At 53.8% G+C, this 13,170-nt stretch overlaps 1 protein-coding gene across 18 annotated transcripts in view; it reads right to left on the bottom strand.

Annotated features, from left to right (window-relative positions):
• Positions 1-402: 402 nt before the first annotated feature.
• Positions 403-13,170, bottom strand: part of JAKMIP3 (Janus kinase and microtubule interacting protein 3) — a 92,791-nt gene continuing 80,023 nt past the window's right edge. For all 18 annotated transcript variants that reach the window (XM_043925541.1, XM_043925539.1, XM_043925542.1 and 15 more), the window contains one exon: positions 403-2,904. The gene's annotated coding sequence lies outside the window, so the exon portion shown is untranslated. The remainder of the gene's footprint in view (positions 2,905-13,170) is intronic.

Below are 13,170 nucleotides of genomic sequence, written 5' to 3'. Positions count from 1 at the left end.
CAATCAACCCTTCCCGCCCCTGGTCCCAGCCCCATCTTGGGTCCCCAGCTTTCCCAAAGAGATCAGGCAGCCTGTACCCACCTGTGTGGGGTCACTGCCACTGAAACATGTTCCTATTCATTCGCGGAAATTCACCGTTCTCAGGGACTTGACTCTTCCCTTGGTTCTCATTTGACAAACAGCCGAGGACCAGGCCTCCCCTGCGGCTGACCTCAGGTGACCTCAGAGCCTGTCCTCCGGATGAGCGCCCCCCCCACCCATGACTTAGGACAAGGCTGTATGTGAGACGCCCAGGTCCCCCTTCCCAATGCGCAGAAGGCCCAGCTCTCCTTTCTGGTGTGGGAAGATGCCCTGTCATTCGGAGAGTGGACACAGAACACAGAAGTGGCTACTGTAGCCGATAAGTCCAGACTTTAATACTTTGTGAGGTGGAGAACTTTGATATTCTAAGATTTAAAACAATCTTTATTAAAAACTGTACAGTAATTTACAAATGAGTAAAAATTCTCTGGTATATATCATAGGAATCACAATACAAAAATATGTGTAAAATCTGTAGTTGATCACCATACAAACCTATTTTAGGCCTCGGAATACTGTTTAGCACTGCACAGAGTATCACGTGTTTAGAGTCTGGTTATTAAGGAACTGCTTCAGGGAACACAAACACTGCCTGGCGCATCGCCATGAGAAAACAAGTCCTCATTCGTGTTTGCATAAATTCACAATAAAGCTTTTAAAAAATATACAGTAAACAAATATATGATTTGATACCTATATGTACAGCTTGATTTTCCTGAGCCTAAACGTAAATCCGTTACTGTGTTAAAACATACAGTCCATCTTAAGGTCCATGACGCAGTGATGGTCAGTGTAGATTAATGTCCAACACCTCCAAACCCACTCCCGGCACGCCCTCCCTCCTGACTGCCGGCTGGTGTTCACAGCCGCGTAAGGCACTCAGGGTGTCCTGAAGGCTACAGGCTCCTCGAGGGCTGAGCACTTGAAGGAAAAGCCACGGTCCTTCAGCAACTGGAGCTTGAGACCATGGAACGAGGGACACACACTGTGTCAACAAGAAGCCGCAGTCTACATGGATTCTGGTTTAGATGAACGGAAGCTCGTGTGTGTTATGGATACTGTGCACGGGAATTCTGCTTTGGGCAGATGAAAGCACGTGTGTGTTTCCCTAGACATCGTGCGCGCTGCGTGTGGTGATAGCTGTTAGGCTGCACACACCTCAGTTACGCAGCAAACACTTCTGTGTTTCACCCTCTTCCTGACACTTCCTTTATTTGAAGAGCTAAACAGAGAGCCCAAATATTCGATTCAATCCAGTCCACTGGTTTTGAATAAAAGGTACATTCTAGTATTTAGAAAATGCATATAATTTTAAAATACTAGAATTCTTCAGATGCTCAGCGGATTGGCAGGAATTAGTGACGAACACTCATATTTGTCTCTTTCTTCTCTCTCTTTTTTTTTTTCAAAAGCCCAACCCTGAGATGCTGGATTTTGTAGTCAGATGAACAGAAGGTGCCCATGATACATGAACAGAAACAACGGTGTCTGAAGAGAAGACTTGGCACTGCAGCTGACTGTGTGCTTTGGGGAACATGCAGTTTCGAAATGCAGTTTGGTACATGGATTACTTAAAACATTCACTGAGCCATGTTCCCTTTCCAACGCACATCCTATTTACATACAGATAATAATGACTTCATAAGCATTGGTACATATTTACATGTTTCTCTTTCCTGTAGAGTTTGCCCCCTTTTAAAAATTACAAAGCTGTGATTGAGAATCTGGGATGTAGGGCATATGAAGTACTCCAGACATATGTACAACATGAAAATCATGATGACCCAAATAAACACGAGGGGTGTGAGTTTGGGTTTAAAATGCACATTTTGGGATCCCAAATGGCCAGCCTCCATAACTGCTGCTCCTGGGCAGGTACACACCACGCCGGGCAGGCCCTCAGGAGTGGAACTGTGGAGCGGCTCCTGACGCCTGCATCATACACTCCATCAGAATCACTCTGGGAGTTCATCCATAGCTCCACGGTGGCTTTCATTCATGCAAGTCTATTGTTTGCCATTTGCTTGAGTACAACAAATGTGCCAAGCCGGGCAGTCATTAGAACAAGACAAAAGAATGTAGGGAGGGTTAAAGCAGACTTTGGACTTGAGATACAAACCTGACATCAAGCTCACATGGAAAAGCAGTGAACTGGCCCCATTTCTTGTCCAAGTGAATACATAACTGTGGCTTTAATGACAACAGAAAGGATGCATCCTTCTTGGACAAGTGTTGATTAATCGTGCATTGCCCAGCGGAAAACCTGCACCCACTAGAGAAAAGCATGTCCGTCTGATCCTGTAATCTTTCTCTCGATTCATCCTAGGGAATCAAGCCTGGTCTGGCTGCCTCTGTCATCCGTACCCGAGTGGAACGTTTCTTCCGACACAAATATAAAGTGAACCTAACACTTGCAGACAACACAGGCGGACCTCCCTCCAGCTCCTGGGCAATGTAGCTTGTGTTTCTTTTATACAATGTTGTCTGTTACCTTCTCACCTGGCTGCCCATCTCATTACCCAGTACATCAATCTCTAAGTGCCTCAGAAGAGCTCAACCCTGTGTGTCTTCTGACAGAGCACGTGTGTGTGCACACACAGACTCATGCACACACACACACACACACACACACACACACACACACACTGCATTACTGACAGCACAACCTTAGACTCAAGGGTGCGAGGTTAACAGAAGGACCACCTCCAAGCCACAAGTCGGGCTGTGTCCCAGTGCAGGGAGGCTCTCCCAGGCTGTGGACCATGATGCTCAAGGAGTGGAACTCACGCCTTAAACTGGCTTCATCGACGTGCTGCTTCTCCTCTGAAAGAGTGAAGACAGATGCTTTCTGTTAGTGTGAGATACCTGAGCCACTGGCAGGGACTCCGGGCGGGGAAGAGGTCTGGGGAAATGGAGGATGCTGGCTCCACAGGTGGACAGTCTGGCCCAAACTCGGTGCCATGCTGAGCCTCTGCCTGGGAGATGCTCAGGGCTCTTCCCAGGAGCTGCGCGCCACAGACGTCAAGTGCTTCATGAGGTCACATGCAGACGTGGCCTCAGAGCTCCCTCCCACACGTGGGAGTTTTTGTTTTTTCTCAGTACTTAGAAAGTGGGCCTCTGGTATGTGCCAATTCTTTCTTTTCACCTTTTACATCTTTAATATTTGGAAGAAGTTAAGAAGGTGCTTCCCAGGATCCACATCTAACAAGAAGGGGTGGGCCCTGGAGCAGCAGACTGGGTGGGGTGAGAGAGGAGGGAGGAGGGGAGGGAGGAGGGGGGACAGGAAGGAGGGAGGGAGAGGGAGGGGGAGGGAGGAGAGGGGAGCGAAGGTGGAGGGAGAGGGGAGGGAGGAGGCAAAGGGAGAGGAGGGGGGAGAGGGGAGGGAGAAGGGGGAGGAGGGGGGAGGAGGGGAGGGGATGGGGGTGGGTGGGGGGGCACCCAGAAGTGGAACCTGAGGTCACAGACATTAGAAAATGCACAGAGTATTTCTGGTTTTTAATTGTTAAACTAACTTCTCAGTAAGGGGATATTCCACCAAGAAGAATGAACACTAAAGGCAGTGGGATTGCAGTGAGCTCATCTCACTGAGGGTCACACCTCTCCGTTGACGTCTCTGCTGAGTTCAGGTGACCCTGCTTCTTAGGCCCTCCATCTGACCCGCTCCTAAATAGGTTCCATCAGTCCAGCCACTTCGAGCTGTTAGAAAGGACCTTCTCACTTTGCAGATGGAAAGACCGAAGCCCTGAGATGCCAAGGGGTCTCCTGACGTTGCACCTCCGGGCTGACCAGAGCCAGGGCCCCGGCCACCTGCTCGCGGGCCTCCACCACATCACTGCCTCCCTGAGTTAAGATGATGACTGTCTGGGGTGTGAGCCACACACAAATAAATACAGAACAAGAATCTTGTGGAAAATAATGTGTGGCATTCAAAAGTCACCCCCCAGCTTGAAGGGACAAGGTGATGGCATCCGGTTCCCTGAGGTCATGGGCCCCTTCTCCTGAGCCTGCCTGCCCTCCGCTCTCACACCCACAGCACTGCGTCCAGGACGGGCGCCCTCTGCTCCCACCCAGGACTGTGGCACTGCACATGCACACACACACACACACACACACGTGCGCACACACATGCACACACGCACACACACACGCACACACACATGTGCACACATGCACGGATGTGCAACACACACATGTGCACACATGCAACACACATGTGCACACATACAGAGGTGTGGTTCTGCTTCCAGACCTCCACTCCCTCCTGACACACACACATGCACACATGTGCACACACATATGCATACATGTGCGCACACACACACTCGGAGGTGTGGTTCTGCTTCCAGACCTCCCCTCCCTCCTGATGCACACACATTTACACATGTATACACACACAGAGAGGCGTGACTTCTAGACCTCCACTCTCTCCTGACCCCCAGTCCCACGTCCTCTTGGGAACATGGTGTCCTCCACCCCTCCTTTCTCTGGCCACTGGCCCAATCTCCCGACCGTCCCCGTCAGCCCAAGATCTCACTCACACCGAAGCTGCGCCAGGCCCAGGGCAGGCGAGTGCGGGTCCTCGCCGGGGCCTGCCCTGGGCCTCCTGACCGGCGGGCTCCTCAGTCAGGAGCACCTCTGTGGGCAGGAGCTGAGTCACTGGCAGCACAGGGGCCTGCCTGCCAGGTTGGCCCTGACTGGCCTCTGGGAACCTGGCTTTTGAAACTCTCCCGGAGTGAAGAGGTCCTGCTCGTGAGCTAGCTGAGACTGTTCGTACAAACGGTGTGATTTATGGCAAGCATCCGCCTCCTTCTGAGGTTGGCATTGTACGGGCAGGGGGTGCCCACATGAGTAGCCCCAATAAAAGCGCTGAGCTCTGAGCCTTAGATGAAACCCCCTCCAGTTCCCCAGCAGAGACACCACACACACAGCCGCGTTTCCACGGCCAGGGAGCGCACTCCCTGTGGCCTGCACAGGAGAGAGAATGTGTAGGAGCCTCCTTCTGGGTCTCCCGGCCCTGCAGAGCCAGCCACGTCCCTGCAGGACATCATGCACAAGGTCTGAGCTGGGCCTCCATTCTGGGCTGCATCCTAAGACTCCCTGGGCCTGCGGGGGGTTCTTGGGGATCCAGGAGCCTTCCCTTCCACTGTTTTCCAGAAGCCCAGAGGCTGTGAGGCTGCAGATCAGAGAGGCGTGGTCTTTGCCTCCGTGAGCACACCTGTCCACTTGCTGGTCAGTCAGTTATTTGACTGTGTTAGGGGCCAGGGCGGTCTGAGTGTGTCTTGAGGTCCACACCAAAGGTTTGTCCACACAGTGAGCGAGCCAGGTACATCCCCGCGTGCAGCGCTTCACAGAGAGGGGATGGGGCAGCGCCTGTACACGGATGAGGGTGAACGTCGTGGGGGAGGAGCGACACAGGATGCATCGCTCCCAGCCCAGTGGGGCAGTGATGTCTCGATCAGGGTGGGCACCCAGAACCGCAGCCTCACCCTTGCTTCTGGAGGGAGGGGTTGTGATGTCATTTTTACTGGGCTGCACTGGAGGGTGGGTGGTATGGATTCAAGTGGTCATTCAAGTGATCATTCAGGAAGAGTGATAACCAGCGTCACTAAGTGGGTTATGTCACAGTCACCAAGATGGACGAAGGAAGGACAAGGGGGTAGGAGGGTACGGGCCGGACACAACCCAGCTGGCGGCAGCGCTGTCTCTATGTTGGCACCCAGCCCCGTGGGCACAGAGACGTCAGAACCCTGCTCAGAGCTGCAGACGCAGAACGCTCATCAGTAACACCCAGCGGCACATGCAAGTGCACTCAGACACACGGGCTGGAGACAGCACGCCGGTTTCTGTCAAAAGCGAGCCCGAGGCACCGCCCCGACGTCTGTGTTTGTGCTGGGGATTCCCGCTGCTTCCTCAACTATCGAGAAACAAAGAGTTGTTGGCAGGGTGGCCAACCCTCCTGGGGTTGGAACCAACTGCAGGTGGGGGGCCTCATGTTGTCCAGAAATGCGTGCAGGGCAAGTGAACCCAGGTCCGAACACGGGGTGGGCCGGGCAGAGGCCCAGGGCCCAACTCGACAGGCATGTGGCAGGGGCGAGGCCCTGCAGCCCAGATCTTTGCTCTCTGCCCCCAAACATCACCCCCACTCCAGGTCCCAGGGGCTCAGAAGTAAGCCACACAAATAGGCATACGATCAGCTCATGGAACAGCGGGGGATGGGTTACAACCAGAAACTCTCCGCGCGAGCGCTACTGTTTTGGGAAACCATAACCTAGCATTTCCAAACACAACAGAAACCAACAGCAACAAAAAACATGTTTGGGGCCGAGGACTTCCTTCCTTGAAGCTTGGACTTGGGGGAAATATGAAGAAACAGCTGGTCTCGCCCAGACCCAGCTGAGCTCCCTCCCTGCCACCTGGTCAGCTCTCTGCAGGGCCTTTCCATCAGAGGGGGACAGGGCTTCTATCAGCACCCTCGGGACCATCGACGAGGCCCTTCTCCCCGCGTCCCACAGGCAAGAGCCCGCTGCAGGCGGGGCAGTCCACTCCAGCCCAGGACTGTCCATGCTCACACCATGCCTGGCTCATCAACTTGACTGGGCCAATGCCCAGACATTGACAAACATCCTATGTGTTTGGCGTGGGTGTAGGGGGGTGTTTCTGGATGAGATTAGCACTTGAATCCACAGGGTCAAGCCCAGCCGGTCCCAAAGGCAAACGTCCCAGGACCTGTGGAGGGCACGCTGCGGGCCTGGAATGACTGCACGGCTGAGACAGGCCTCCTGTCTCTAATCCCCAGACCACTGGGCAGAAGACCCGGCAATGGCTGCCCCATGCTCGTGCCCAGCACACACACAGACCTGCACACACAACCACACACAAAGACCCACACACAGAGCCACACACAGACCTGCACACACAACCACACACAGACCCACACATACAACCACACACACAGACTGGCACACACAACCACACACAGACCCGCACATACAACCACACACACAGACTGGCACACACAACCACACACAGACCTGCACACACAACCACACACAGACCCGCACACACAACCACACACAGACCTGCACACACACAGCCACACACAGACCTGTACACACAACCACACACACAGACCACACATACAGACCGACACACACAGCCACACACAGACCTGCACACACAACCACACACAGACCCGCACATACAACCACACACACAGACTGGCACACACAACCACACACAGACCCGCACATACAACCACACACACAGACTGGCACACACAACCACACACAGACCTGCACACACAACCACACAGACCCGCACACACAACCACACACAGACCCGCACACACAACCACACACAGACCCGCACACACAACCACACACAGACCCGCACATACAACCACACACACAGACTGGCACACACAACCACACACAGACCTGCACACACAACCACACAGACCCGCACACACAACCACACACAGACCCGCACACACAACCACACACAGACCTGCACACACACAGCCACACACAGACCTGTACACACAACTACACACAGACCCGCACACACAACCACACACAGACCTGCACACACAACCACACACAGACCCACACACACAGCCACACACACAGACCTGCACACACACAGCCACACACAGACCTGTAAACACAACCTCACACAAAGACCCACACACACACAACCACATGCACAGACTCACACACACATAACCACCCGCACACACACAACCCTCGGTTCCTGTTTTGTTTTCCGTCTGGGTGACCAGGAGCTGCTCCCGCAGGCCGAGAAGGGGCGTCCAGCTCTCCTCTGGTGCCGACTATTCCAACAACGGCCTCTCTTAATGATGGCCTCATGCTCACACTCTGAAGGGGCCCACACTGCTTCAACTGCAAGAGTGACATGACAAGCGCTAGACAGCTGGCCGCGGGCCATGAGCTGCCGTTGGACAGAACAGATCAGGCAGCAGAACGCAGAACGGGGGAGGGGACCGTCGGCTTCCAGGCAGTGATCCCACTTCTCCCTAAGCCCGCATGCAAAGGTCCCAGCAGCATGAGAGAACAGCTTTGGCCATCAGGTAAACACAAAATTCTAAACAGAGAGGAAAAAAACTGCTCCAGAGCCAATAGAAACTGGAGGAGCTTGTCAGTACCCCCTGATATCAAGGCTTTATATTTTGGATGACCACCAGTGACCACAGGTGGACACCCAGAAGAAACTCCTGCACCAGCACATCAACAAACTTCACGGAAGTGTTCACAATGGCGTACCCAGATGCCCGTCACCGGGGTGGTGGAGTCCCACGAGGGCGCCCTGGAGCGGGACACGAAGACACACGGGCCACCGGACGGGTGAGTCTGAGCACCATGCAGTGAAGTGCGCTGCGCGTCCACAAGCATGACGCCTCTCACAAGGACTTCAAAAGCAATGACAGTCACGCCTTTCAGAAACGTACGTGTCTGCCACGAAGCTCTGCACCGGGTGCAGCCCCCGGGGTCAGAAGGCGGTTACCTCTGAAGGGAGAGGCAGGCACGGGACCGGGTCAGAGGTTAGACGTCAGTGAAGCCAGAGATGTTACAAGAAACACCCAGCAGGCCCACTCCGAGCCCAGTGGCAGCAGAAAGCCAGGGTCAGGACGCATGCAAGTGTGTGCAGCAAAGAGCAGAGAGGAAGAACACTCGTGGGAGGGCCGCGGTGTGTGTGTGTGTGTGTGTGTGTGTGCGTGCGCGTGCATGCAGGCCTGAGTCAGCGTGCAGGATGGCAGTGCCCTCTGGCCACCTTGGCCGCCACGCTCCGTGCAGGGCTTGTCAGCTGCCATCAGACCACAGCCCTGAGCCTGCTCCCTTCTCCACCCCTACCCCCGCCTTGGGCTGGAGCCCAGGCTGACGAAGCCACCCAGACAGGGCCCCTCTGTGCCAGGTCTGGGGGCTCCATCACCCGCGGGCTGTCCCTGAGTTCAGCCCCCCGCCCCCAGCACGAACGGCCTGGGAGCTGCTGTTCACGCTTGGGTGAACCCTCTGGGAGGCACATAAACAGCTCAGCTTGTACTTCTTCCCTTAAATATAAAACAACAGACACAAATTAAAAAGACAATTTCATCAGGTCATGATGGAGACTATTACAGACATGGCTTGAATGAAGGCTTCCTCTCACGTGTGGGCACAATGCCTGTTAACTGTGGATGTTTCCTGAGCAAGACCGACTCCTCCCTGAATTTCAACAATGACAACAGCCATCACTTCTGGTCACTGCGTCTCAGCACAGCGTGAGCAGGCTCACAGGAGCGGGGCTCATCGGTATTCAGTGCCTGCTCCGGGACAGCTGTAAATCTGCCCTGCTGACAGTTTAGCCTCACATCTCGGGTTTCCAGACCCTGAGCTGGGCAGACAAGGCGCATGGAGCCCCAGCCCCACCCCCAGGACCCAGAGGGGACCAGGCATGTGAGCGCAGAGGAGCCAGCAGATAGCAGCTGTGACCCCCTGCCTCCCCGAGTTCGATGACTCAGAGGCGGGGAGGACACTCCATCCAGGATGGGGCTAACTGCAGAGTGGGCTTGGTCCAGCCAAGCAGAAGGCATTTTACTCAAAAACAGGAAGAGTTCCTTACAGTGGGGGTGGGAGGAGACGAGAGATGGACAACCACTTGCAAAAAATGTGCTTCGACCAAAACCATGCACCAAATGCAAACAGAAACTCAAAATGGGTCATGAATACGAATGTAAGACACAAAGCCACAAATTCCAGCAGGAAACACTGGAGGAAATACTGGTGACTTTCAATCAGGCAAGGTTTTTCGTGGCCCAATACCACACAACCTATTTATATTTAAGTTGACAAATCAGATTTTTACCTAAGAAATTCACTTCAAAAGATACTCTCAAAAGAAGAAAAAGACAAAAAAGAAAATACTTTTGCATTATGTATCTGACCAAGGGGCTATGTCTGAAATGTAAAAAGGAGTCTTAAAACTCAATAATAAGAAAGCAAAGATTGAATTTTTAAAAATGGGCAAATGATTTCAATGGTCAGTTCACTGAAGAAGATACACAGAAGGAAAATCAACACACAACAAATGCCCAACATCATTGGTCATCGGTGGTGGTTTAGTCGCTAAGTTGTGTCTGACTCTTTGTGACCCCACGGACTGTAGCCCACCAGGCCCCTCTGTCCATGGGATTCTCCAGGCAAGAATACTGGAGCCAGTTGCCAGTTCCTTCTCTAAGGGATCTTCCTGACCCAGGATCACTGCACGCAGATTCTTTACCAACTGAGCTACCAGAGAAACCCTCATTAGTCATCAGATAAACAAAAATTAAATTCAAAATAATGACCACTTTGCCCTCATTAGAATGAATCCCCTGCCCCCCTAAAGACTGACCAGGTGCTGGAGAAAATGTGGAGCGGCAGGGACTCATACAGGGCAGCCACCGGTGAGACCCACATCTCCAGGGAACGGAGTTGCAGGTCGCGAAAGGGGGAGGGCAGGGCTGGGTCTTGAGTGGGTGGCCTGGAATTGGAAGTATCATTGTGAATTTGTGGTTTTATAATAGACACAGAGATGGCAGATGGAGGCACCGATGATAGACAATAAATGACAGATAGGTGATAGATGACAGAAGACAGGTGACGGATAATGGATGCCAGATGGAGGACAGGGGCAGAAAGATGATAGATAAATGATAGATTATAGACAGGTGATAGATAGATGCATGGATGATAGTCAACAGATGATAAGTGACAGATAAATAGGTGACAAATGATAGCTAAGTGATAGATAATAGATGGTACATAGATAGATGACAAGCAGAAACAAACAAAGAGACGTGGCCACTCCTGCGTCCGTGCACAGAGGTGTTTCCAAGCTCTGCCCGAGGGCCTGGAAACAGCCAGCTGTTTCACCCCAGGAGCTGCGAGCACTCTCAGCCCCGAGAGGCTGGTTCCCCAACACCACTCCCAACAGAAGGAACCAGGCTCCTCGGAGAAGCGGTTGTTTGAGGCTTGGGGCAGGGGAAACACAAGATAAGCTTGCGCATCCTGCAGGGATGGAAGGTAAGAAGGGGCTCAAGGCATAGAGGGGCTCACGGGTCAGAGACACCAACGTGATGGAAGCTCAGTCACTTACCCTGCCACGATCCGAGCAAGAAGAGAATTAAAGACAGTGTTGGATTATAACCCACAGGACAAACTAAATACCCACGAGCGCATACTGCTGCGTGGAATTGGATAAAGGAAGAAACGAGAGAAGGGGACAGGTCTTCTCCAGAGAAACATTCTAATGAAATAGAAGGAACATGGGAATAGAAAGCCACGCGAACCACCACGGCAGGACAGACCGACTGATGTCGGCTTAGTTACGGGTAAACGTTTAAGCAGGATCATCGTATTTGTTGGTCTCAAAGTGTCTCTCTCCAACACTACTTATAGTTACCCATGACAACTTTTCAGTGGAGAACCTGGTAGAACCTTGATCAAGGTTCCACTTGGAGGGACACGGTGTATGGACGCTGCGCACCCTGACGGACACACTCAGAGGGCGCGTCATCTGGGGGCAGTGTCGCCAAGAATACCTAACCTCAGTCCCATCAGAGGAGCACGTCAGACAAGTCAAACTGCAAAGCAATCCACAGAATAACCAACCGGCTCCTAGCAAAGTGCCAGAGTCAAGGGCGATGAGGAAAACTGGGACAGACCCGAGACGACGCGACATGGTGGGGGCTCCTGGAGCAAAAAACGCTTGTCTGGACAGAGAGGGTGGACCAGCTGAGCTTGGAGAGTGCTCTGTGACGACGTGAGATGGGGACATCTGGGGAAGCTGGGTGAAGGGCTACAGGAACTTTATACTACCTGTGCAACTTTTAAGTCTGAAACTATTTTAAAGTAGAAGACTTTTAAAAAAGCTGATGGGAGAAGGGGGACACTTGCTTAGGAATCCAGTAACTTGTGTTGCACAAACTGCACCAAATGTGCATGGAAGCAGCCCCTCCCAGCGACGTCTCCAGTGCAGAAAGCCCCAGCCGCCATCCCCCCCACCCCATCTGCTCAGCCCCATCTGTGTCAGCGGTCAGGGCTGGTAAGGGCGATAACGACACAGAACATCCTGGATTTAGGCGTCAGCACTCTGATTGGTGAGCCAGAACGTGATGGGGGCGTCCGCAGCCACGGATCCACAGCCCCAGCTCTGCGCCCACAAAGCAGTCCCCTCCCCACCCTGACTGAGAAAATTCAAAGCAGCATCGTCGCAGTGTGGCCGCCCCTGGCGCCCCCGTGAAGGCAAGCGTGGGCCGTGGGACCCCTCTCACTGAACGTCCACTACTTCTGCCCAGGGTGAGGATGGCTTGGTGCCAACTGCTTCAGACAGTATCCTCCTACTTTGGCTGGTGACCCAGACCTCCCCCTGGTCTCCTGACGGTGGTGCTGTGTGGAGGGAAAATGTGCTCGCCAATGGGTCATTGAGAGTGAGACCCTGGCCCCCACTGCGTGCCACCACCCAACAGCCCTGCGTGAGACGTGCAGCCCAATTCCGTCCCCACATGGTGATGCCCACCGCCCCCTACCAAGGCCACCCCAACACGAGCATCCTGGGAGCAGGAGCTGGTCCAAGTCCCGTCCGGGTCTCTCTCCAGATGTCCAAGGGAGCCTCCATCAACACCCAGGTCCTGGAGACTGCCTGGCCCCAGGGAGGTCATGCCTGCCCAGTGCCCCCACACCCGACCCTCACCTCAGGCACCCAGTCATCCATATCCGGCCTTGCTCTCCTCTACAGGTGAGACCAGCTCATGGTTCTGGGGCACCGACTGGCCTTCCAAGCCCTGGCGGGTCCCCATGCCCGGCACACGGCAAGACAGACTGCAGAGCTGGGCTGGCTCTCTAGGGGGAGGCTGTGGGGAAGATCCCAAAGGGGCAGAGGTGACCCCGCTGCTCGCAGGGCCCTTCCAGGGACTCTGCACCATCCCTTTTGACACAGCATCGCCGTGGCCATGTGCGGGGTTCATTGTCCTTCACAGGCTACAGGTGACCTCTGAAGCCAGGCTGTGACAGGGGGTTGTCCTCGTCAAGCACTTGCCTTCACACAACACGG

The sequence above is a fragment of the Cervus elaphus genome, chromosome 15, assembly GCF_910594005.1.
Source record: "Cervus elaphus chromosome 15, mCerEla1.1, whole genome shotgun sequence".
Taxonomy (NCBI): domain Eukaryota; kingdom Metazoa; phylum Chordata; class Mammalia; order Artiodactyla; family Cervidae; genus Cervus; species Cervus elaphus.
This window is presented reverse-complemented; position numbering and strand designations above follow the sequence as displayed.